Source organism: Natator depressus, chromosome 20 (genome assembly GCF_965152275.1).
Source record: "Natator depressus isolate rNatDep1 chromosome 20, rNatDep2.hap1, whole genome shotgun sequence".
Taxonomy (NCBI): domain Eukaryota; kingdom Metazoa; phylum Chordata; order Testudines; family Cheloniidae; genus Natator; species Natator depressus.
The window spans coordinates 3,560,380-3,570,141 of NC_134253.1; positions in this window are offsets into that span (position 1 = coordinate 3,560,380).

Here is a 9,762-nt window from a genome sequence, read left to right on the forward strand (position 1 = left end):
AGCGTGTGGCGGCGAGGGGGCATGTGCCCAAGGTGCTAAACCCGTCCCCGGCTGTCTCCCCGCCCCGTGCTCCTGGCACCCTGGTGGAGATGGCGTCACGGCTGCAGCGAGGGGCTGCCAGCTCCCTGCCCCCGCCTTGATGGGCCCCAGGGAGTTTCCAGGCCTCGTTCCGCCCTCCTTGTCCCCAAGGGCCCCACAAGGGCCCGGCTCCTCCGGCCGCCCGCGGATCTCGCTTGTGGTGAGTCTGACTCAGAACAGAACAGGCCATGCCAGCCCTTGCCCCTGCCCAGGGAGACTTGGGCAGCAGGCCCTGCCCCCCCTCCACTCCCGGCCACCAGGGCGAGCGGCCCCGTGCCCCGGAGACCCTACAATAACAAACCAGGGCGAGCATCTGATGGGATGCGGGGGATCCGCCTCCAGCCTCCTCCAGGTTATTATAATTATGTGTTTGCGTGTGCGGTGAATGGGGGGGGTGGGGGGGTGTCAGGAGGGTGTGTTAGTGTCACATGTGCCCGTGCACTGGAAGGGGGTTCAAGGTGCCCTGCATCTGTCTGCGCCGGCCGGGGGGAGGGGGGCGGGGGTTAACCTTTGCAGGCCTGGCTCTCTCTGTCCAGCTGGTATTTCTGGTCCTGCCCCAGGTGCGGGCGCTCTCTGGTTGCCCAGGGCACCTGGAGGGGGACTTCCCGGGGCTGCCAGGAGCCAAACCCCTTTCGCCTGTCCAGGGCCCCTCCAGCCGTGGCGGGGGGCTGCAGGACAGGGCTGCCCCTCCTCCCAGCCCCCGGCGAGGGTTTTCAGGGCTGGCGGGGACACACACACACCCCACCAGCTGCTCCCCTGGGATCCCACACACACACACACACCCCCCACCAGCTGCTCCCCTGGGATCCCACACACACACACACACACACCCCACCAGCTGCTCCCCTGGGATCCCACACACACACACACCCCACCAGCTGCTCCCCTGGGATCCCTCCCCCCCCACGACACCCCTGTGGGGCCAGGCATTCCCCGCAACCTCTCTTCCCACAGCAGGGCAGCGCTGAGTCCACAACCCCACCCAGGTGGGGGCCGAGTCCCTGGGCCGATTTCCGCCCCCCTCCCCATGGGGGGCTGCTCGGCCTCGGTGCAGGGCCCAGGGCTCGGCCTGGGGCGTTTTCACACCTGTTGCTGCAGCGCCCGGCTGAGGCTGGGGCCGGATGTGCAAGGGGAGCTCCACCCGACCTGCCTGGGCCACGGGGAGGGCGGCTAGTGGTGAGTCTCCCCAGAACCTGCCCTGGGGATCCACAAGGCCATGTGGGGCTGGAGCTGCTGGGCCAGGCAGGTGATGGACGGGGAGATTCGGGCTTGCCTGAGTTTCTCTCCCCGTCCCTGACCGGCTCCCATCTCTCCTGCTGCAGCGCTGGCTTTCAAGGGGGAAGGGGACCCACAGGAGACTGAGCTGAGCCAGGGCCCCAGCCCCACGGCCGCCCTCCTGCTGGCGCCCGGAGACCAAGGCGGGGCTGCAGCCGAAATGCAGCAGAGACGCAGCCACCCGGACCCCAACCACGGTAAGTCCTAGCGGCGAACTCTACCTTCAGCACCAGCCTGGCCCCCTCCAGGGGGTGTCCCAGCCCGGGGCTCCCCCCACCCAGCCCTACCGGTGCCCCTCGCTCCCGACCCGCAGCCCCTGCTAGCCCAGCCTGGGGCTCCCCCGACCCAGCCCTGCCGGTGCCCCTCACTCCCGACCCGCAGCCCCTGCTAGCCCAGCCCGGGGCTCCCCCCCGCCAGCTCTGCCGGTGCCCCTCACTCCCGACCCGCAGCCCCTGCTAGCCCAGCCCTGGGCTCCCAGCCCCCCATCCAGCTCTGCCGGTGCCCCTCACTCCCGACCCGCAGCCCCCGCCCGCCCAGCCCTGGCTGGTGCTGTGGCTGGTGACGCTGCTCTCTCTCCCCAGGTCGGACCCCGGAGCCCCCCGGAGCGCCGGCGCCGTGGCTGGGTGCCCCATCCTGCGAGTGCGGATCTCGCGCCTTCGTCTGCCTGAGCCCGCGCACCCGGCTCCAGCCCCAGGGGGCCCTGGGCGGCCTGGCCCAGCTCAGCCGGCCCCCAGCGCCCCCCACCCCCAGCCAGGTACGACACAGCGGGGGGCGGAGGGAGCCCCGGGGGCTGGGCATCGCTGGCCGCAGGGGCTCGGTCACTGGGAAGGTGGGGGGAGGCTGAGCCCCGAGGGGAGCTGGGGGCCGAGGGAGCCAAGGGGAAGCTGGGGCGGGGGCAGTGGGGGCGGGCGGAGAGAGCTGGGGGGCTCTGTCCAGCCCGTAACGAGGGGCGTTTGTCTCGGGGCAGGCGGAGACACGTCGGTTCAGGTGCCCGGCTTGCGGGAAGGGCTTCAAATACAAACACCACCTGAAGGAGCATGAGCGCATCCACAGCGGTGAGACCCCCCTGCCCCCCACTGTCAGTGTATCCACAGCGGTGAGACCCCCCCGCCCCCCTCTGTCCTCCCCCTGTACCCCCCCACTGTCAGCGCATCCACAGCACGGAGACCCCTCTTTCCCCCCCCAGTCAGTGCATCCACAGCGCGGAGGGCCCCCCAGCCTCCCAAGCAGCCCATACCCCCATGTCCCAGGGTTCAGAGTGAGAGTGGGGGGCTGGGATAGTGGCGGGGGGGACAGGCCCTGCGTCTTTACGTCTCCTTTTCTCGCCTCCTGCGGCTCTCAGAGCTCGTGTTACTCCCCCCCCCGGCCTGTGTCTGTCCGTCTGTCCCACCCCCAGCACTGACCCCTGTCTCCGTCCCCCCAGGCGAGAAGCCCTACGAATGTGCCACCTGCCAGAAGCGCTTCTCCCATTCAGGCTCCTACAGCTCGCACCTCAGCGCCCGCCGCTGCCTGCTGCCCACCCCCGACTCCCCGGCCCCATGGGAGAGCCGCCCATGTGCTGCCAGGCCCCGGGGGGGCCACGCTGGGGGCTGTGGGGCCTATGGCCCGGACCTCAGCTCCCTGCACAGCCCCGGCCCAGCCCGGCCCCTTCCGGGCCCCCCTGACCGGGCCCCCCCCGAGACCCCCACCATGGAGCAGCCCTTGGACCTGTCTCTTCCCAAGCCAGGCAAGGAGCCCAAGCCCAGCCCGGTGCCCTCGGAGGAGCCCCTGACCCGGCTGCCCTATGAGCCCCTCTACATGCCCACCTCCCTCTTCCCAGCCTTCCTGCCCAGCACCCTCAGCCATCTCCTCCCGCACGGGGCCCCTCGGCTGCACGGGAACCCGGAGCTGCCGGCCCCCCAGTTCCTGCCTTTTCTGCTCTACCCGTATGGGACAGAGGCGGGGCCAGCACTGGCCACGGGCCACTGGGAGCAACACGGGCCTCTGGTGAGAAACTGCTCTGGGAAAGCGGGGCTGTGGGTCGGGAGTGAGGGGCACCGGCAGAGCTGAGGGGGTGGGGGGAGCCCAGGGCTGGGCAAGCGTGGGGCTGCAGGTCAGGAGTGAGGGGCACCGGCAGAGCTTGGCGGGGGCCCAGGGCTGGGCTAGCAGGGGCTGTGGGTTGGGAGTGAGGGGCACCGGCAGAGCTGGGGGGGCGGGGGAGTCCGGGGGTGGGGGCTAGCAGGGGCTGTGGGTCGGGAGTGAGGGGCACCGGCAGAGCTGGGGGATCGGGGGGGAGCCAAGGGCTGGGGGCTGGCAGGGGCCGTGGGTCGGGAGTGAGGGGCACCGGCAGAGCTGGGGGGTGTTGCTGGCAGAGGCCCCCCTTTCCCTGGTTTGGCCCTTGCCGGCCATGGGGGGCTGCGGAGCTCCCAGCCTCGGCCCCACTGACAGCCCCGTTCACCCCCCAGGGAGCCGGCGGGGCTGGGTGGCGCCCCCTGCAGGCGGGCGGGGAGCCGGGGGGCAGCCGGAGGCGGCTGCGGAGGACCCCCGAAGGGCTGTATTTGTGCGAGCTCTGCCCCAAAACCTTCCGGAAGAGCAGCTCCCTCCTGCGGCACCAGTACGAGCACACGGGTGAGCTGGGGGGTCACCTGGGGTTGGGGAGACGGGGGGGGGGAGCCCAGCGGGGGGAGGCCGGGGGTTGGGGAGACGGGGGGGGGAGCCCAGCGGGGAGGCTGGAGTTGGGGAGATGGGGGAAGCCCTGTGGGGGGGGGTTGGGGAGACGGGGGGGGAGCCCAGCGGGGGGAGGCCGGGGTTGAGGAGACAGGGGGGGCCGGGGTTGGGGAGACGGGGAGGGGGGAGCCCAGCGGGGGGAGGCCGGGGTTGAGGAGACGGGGGGAGGAAGCCCTGTGGGGGGGGTTGGGGGGGGAGCCCAGCGGGGGGAGGCCGGGGTTGGGGAGACGGGGGGGGAGCCCGGGGGTTCCCCGCACTGACGTGCCCGTCCCCACAGGGAGGCGCCCGCACCGCTGCCCGCTCTGCCCCAAGGCCTTCAAGCACAAGCACCACCTGGGGGAACACGCCCGGCTGCACTCCGGGGAGCGCCCCTTCCAGTGCGCCCGCTGCGCCCGCCGCTTCTCCCACTCCGGCTCCTACTCGCAGCACCTCAACCACCGCCAGGGCTGCTGCCGGGCCTGGGGTGCCCCCGGCCCCCGCGGGGAGACCCCCGGCCCCGCCCCCCGCCAGGAGACCCCCGCCCCCCTCGGGGAGACCCCCGTGCCCAGCCACGCCCCCCAGGGGGAGACCCCAGCCCCCGCTCCCTGTGGGCAGACCCCCAGCCCCGCCCCCCTCGGGGAGACCCCCGTGCCCAGCCCCGCCCCCCAGGGGGAGACCCCCAGCCCCGCCCCCTGTGGGCAGACCCCCAGCCCCGCCCCCCTCGGGGAGACCCCCGTGCCCAGCCACGCCCCCCAGGGGGAGACCCCCGCCCCACACGGGAAGATCCTGGTCCCCGCCCCCCAAGGGGGAGACCCCAACCCCCTGTCGCCAGGGTGACACCCTCCCCTCCCCCCACAGGAAGACCCCAGCCCTCGCCCCCCACCGGGAGACCCTCGCCCCTACCCCCTGTCACCAGGGCAACGCCCCTGCCCCCATCCCCCACAGCAGACCCCTGGTACTGCCCACGGTCTCCAGGGCGACACCCCGGCCACCAGCGGGCGACCCTCACCCCCACCCCTGTCCCCTGCAGGGAGACCCTGCCCCCCCACCCCTGCCCACTGCGGGCACCAGAACCTCAGGGAGACCCCAACCCCCACTGGCCCCAGGACTCAGCCCCGGGAAGATGCTGCCCCCCACCCCCTGCGACTCCCCCATGCGTCCGGAGGGGGGTCGGGCCACGGGCCAGGGCTCAGGGCCCCATCAGCGCCAGGTGCCCTCAGGCCCGGCCCCCCAGCACCGGGCTGGACAGCTGGCAGGCACGTCCTGGGGCTAGTTGCAGCTCCCTGCCCCTCTGGGCGGGCACCACGGGCACCCTGCCCCAGAGCCCGACGTTGACGCTGCTCAGCAGAGCCTGAGTGGCAAAGCTTTCCTGCCCTCCTGGTGCCATCGCATCTAGGCACACGTGCGAGTCCTGCCCCCCCCCCCGCCCTGTTCCCGGGGCACCCAGGGAGTTTCGCTCTGCGGCCCACGAAGGAGCCCACCAGGATGTGTGTGTGTGCGGGTGGGGGGGGGGGTTGTTCTGATTGTAAACTGGTGAGAGAAATCAATAAATAAATAACCACCCCCCCTCGGCATGGCTGGGTCCCGTGTGGAGCGGGGCCAATGCCCGCAAGACAATGGGTCGGGGGGCAATGGGGTTGGTGCCCCCAAGGGCCTCCTGGCTTCTATCCTCAGGGAGGGGAGTGGGGGGGCCAATGGGTTAGAGGGGAAGCGATTGGGGGAGGGACTAGCAGCCTAACTGACCCCTCCGCCCAGACCCTTGGGACGCCCCACCTCCAGGTCACAGTAAGTGGGGTGACCCCCTGTCATGGAGTCCCCAGGCGATGCTCGGGAACTGCTCCCCATGAAGCCAGGCAGGACTCTGGGGAGTCTCCTCTCTGGGAGCAGCCTGTCTGCAGGACACACAGCTCACCCGGCTCCACCTTCCTGGGTCTGACCTCAGAGCATTCAGCATCCTCTGCCCCTCCGTGTGCTTCCCACAGCAAGTCCGCTCAGGCGGGGTCCTGGGGAAGCCAGAGGGTCCTGCCCCCCAACTTCGCAGTCAGACGTGACTCTCAGCCAGCCAGTAAAACAGAGGTTTATTAGACGACAGGAACATGGTCTAACACAGAGCTTGCAGGTGCAAGAGAACAGGACCCCTCAGCTGGGTCCATTTTGGGGGGGGCAGTGAGCCAGACAACGCCGTCTGCCCTTCACTCCATGTCCCAGCCAGCCCCAAACTGAAACTCCCTCCAGCCCCCCCCCCGGGCTTTGTTCCTTTCCCGGGCCAGGAGGTCACCGGATTCCTTTGTTCTCCAACCCGTTAGCTCTCACCTTGCAGGGTGGAAGGGCCCAGGCCATCAGTGGCCAGGAAACAGGGTGTCGGCCATTCTCTGTGTCCAGATCCCTGCACACACCTGCCCTCTAGGGCTCTGCAGTGATCATATACCCTTATCCCACCACCCAGAGACTTGAGAACTGCCTAGGGAAAACTGAGGCACACCCACACTATTCAGAAGAAACATTAAGAACAGTCCCACTTCATCACGTCTCTCTCCCCTTCGAGATTGAACTGAGCGGGGTCACTTTAGCCAGTGACCTAGGGAAGTTCAAAGCCACCAACGTTCCCATGGATGCCCCATCATCTCTCCCATTCCTTGATAGGAGTTACACCAGGCCCTTCCAGTGTCACGCCCTCCCTTAGGTCGGGGGTGGTCGATAGCACTCGCAGGCCGCATGTGGGAAGGTTTATGCGGCCCGTGCCCTTTGGCCACCCCAAAACCCCAGGGGGTCAAACTGGGATTGGGTCTTCTCCCCAACAAGCTGGCCAAACACAGCCACTTGGTTATAGGACTGTTTAACTTTCTTAACAGCTTTCACTTCATCTGAGACCTTCTCAAAGCTATCCACACTGGATCTTTCAACAGGACAGTCAGTGGATCCATTCACAACAGAAAATTTCTGGCTGTTAGGACCTGAAACTTTCTTAATTAAATCACTTTCACACCCTTCAGTGGCAGTAAACTGCTTGCAAAGACTCCATGAGGATTCCTTTCCCGAGGGCTTTTCTATGCAACAATTCACCCCTCCCAGAAATTCTGCCCTTACCCTCTTTACCTAGGGCTTGCTCTAGAGGAACACGTTCCTGAGCAACAACAGACTCTTTCTGGATCTCCCTTACATCCAGAATTACCTCTGGCCCATCCGGCGGAGTCCTACACAATCCCCTTTCAGGCAAACTGACAGACTTCCTAGATAAATGGTCAGAAGCCTTCTCCTTCCCTTTGCCACACACAAGTTCAGGAATCTTTTCCTTCTTGCTACAGGTTTCCACACCCTCCATAGGTAACACAATCACATCACCTTCACGCTCTCCTTGTGCCCTGGCTAGGATCTCACCCTGATTAGACAGAGTTGCGACACCCTTTCCCAACCACACATGAGCAACAGGCAAAATACAAGCACCAGAATTGTCTGGTCTCTGAGATTTTACATAGACACTAACGGGATGCGACCTAGTTACAGGGCCATTCTCCTGAGCAGACACAAACTTAGGACCCTTCCCTTCCTGGGCTTCAGCTGAATCCAGAACCAGCTCTGAGACAACTGCACGACGCTCAACCATCACAGGCTGCAAGGCCCCTTCTGTCTGCTCCACAGACAAAGAAGAGCCGGACACACTTTCTCCTTTCCCAGACACCCAGCTTGGGATCTCATTCCCCTTGTCCCAGCACACAAGGCTGGTCACAGACAACTGCTTGGAGATCAGGGTAGCTCCCTCCACAGGCAAGTCAATACCCCTGACAGACACAGGCACGTTTCCTTCACTGTCCCAATTCTCCACCCAGCTTAACAGGTAAGGTCCAGGGACACACATCTTCCACTCTCCTCGCCTTCCCACCCTGCTGACTAGACACAGCCATCAGCTCACAAGGCTGCCTAGGCTCATCCAGACTTTCCTTACCAAGCACCTTGCCACTCCCCACAGATCCCCTCCCCTGCCTGTGTCTCCCCCCACTCAGCTGGGGTCTCAGCTCCCACTGTGCTCAGTGCTGCCCTTGCTGTCCCAGTGGGGGTAGGCAGCGATCTCGCTGCTTTCCTCACTGCATCAGAGCCAGCGTGAGCCCCCATCTCCGGTGTGCAAGGGGGCGGGGAGCATCTCTCTGTCCCACCCAGCCCCAGGGGTCTGCTTACAGGCAGCCAGGTATCCTGAGCCTAGCCGCTCCTCCCTGCTGCCAGCCAGGTCATCTGCATTTTCACTGACCATTTCCCTCTCCACCGATTGGTTCCCTGGATTCAAATTCAAACCCTTGGCCGTTACAGGAGCAGGGCCTGGATCCTGTCCCAAAGAGACACAGTCACCCCCCAACAGGGTCTCGCAGCTGGTGTCCTGGAGAACCCCAATGACCAGCCAGCCCCACCCCTCCTGGGTCTGCACAGGGATCTGGGCCGTAGGCAGGGTGAGGGGCTTCATCCCTGGGACCCTCACCCAGCTCACACAGCCCCTCAGCATCTGAGGCTGCACCACCCAGGGCCTGACAACAGTTCTCTCTCTCCCAGGATCTCGCCACCCCAGGAATGTCTCCCCATTGACCATCACCTTCCAGCTAGACATATAGGTTGGGGTCAGGAGTGGGAGCCTGTCCACCTCCCCACCCATCTGGCTGACGGAGTCTATGGCCTTGGGACCCAGCAAGGGAGCTAGACACCGGGGCTTTTCCGCAGGGTCCCCCTGGTTCAAATCGCCAGCCTGCTCAAAGGCAGTGAGGTGGGCATCCACATCCCCCCCTCCTTAACCAGGGGCAGCAATTTAGTCTCGAGGTTTCCTGCGGAACTGGCCCCCCGGGGTCTATCCCCACTCACCCCGGGGAGGTCCCCTAGGCCTCTCCACTCCCCCACCGCCAGTTCATGCTGCTGCTGCTTCTGCAGCTCTTTCTCGGTCCCTCGCTGTCTCTCACGGTCCTCTCGCTCTCTCGGACTCAGCTCCAATCCCGTCCGTCTCCGATCCCCAGATGGGGAACCCGATCGTGAAGACCCCCGTCTGGTCGGGGACAGGAGTCTTGGGGATGCCTGGCTACCGCTCCAGCTGCTCCCTGATCCTGCTCTAGCCCCATTTGGGGTCAGGAATCTGCTCCTTAGAGCGGTCATCCTCCTCCAGCTGCACGATGAACTGTGCTTTGGTGAACTTTCCAATGCTCAACCCTCTCTTTCTGCACAGGGTTACAATGTCCTTCTTCAGGAGACGGTGACAGGCCATCACTCCGCTCTTCCCAAGTTGCTGTGGACTCAGAAGCCTGTGTGCTCTCAGCTCCCCACGGTTTCCAGGGAGAACCCCTAGTGTGCCAGCCCTTCTCGAGGTCACCACCTCTTTGCCAGGGTCGAGCGGCAGACTCTTCCACCCCTGGGACCGCTCGCTGCAATCCCCAGGGGAACCCTGTTACTGCAAAAGTCCTTCTCTCTGGTCACACACTCCCGGGGTTAACCGCCCCCTGAAACCGTCTCTCTCTGAATCTTCAGCACGCCTGGTCCCCGTCAATCCCCTGTCACTTACTGCAGGAAGTGCCATCCATGGGGTGCAGTACATCCCACCTCTGCCACCAGTTGTCATGGGGTCCCTGGGCGATGCTCTGACCTGCTCCTCACGAAGCCAGGCAGGACTCTGGGGCAGTCTCCTTTCTGTGAGCAGCCTGTCTGCAGGGCACAAAGCTCACACAGATTCCATCTTCCTGGGTCTGACCTTGGAGC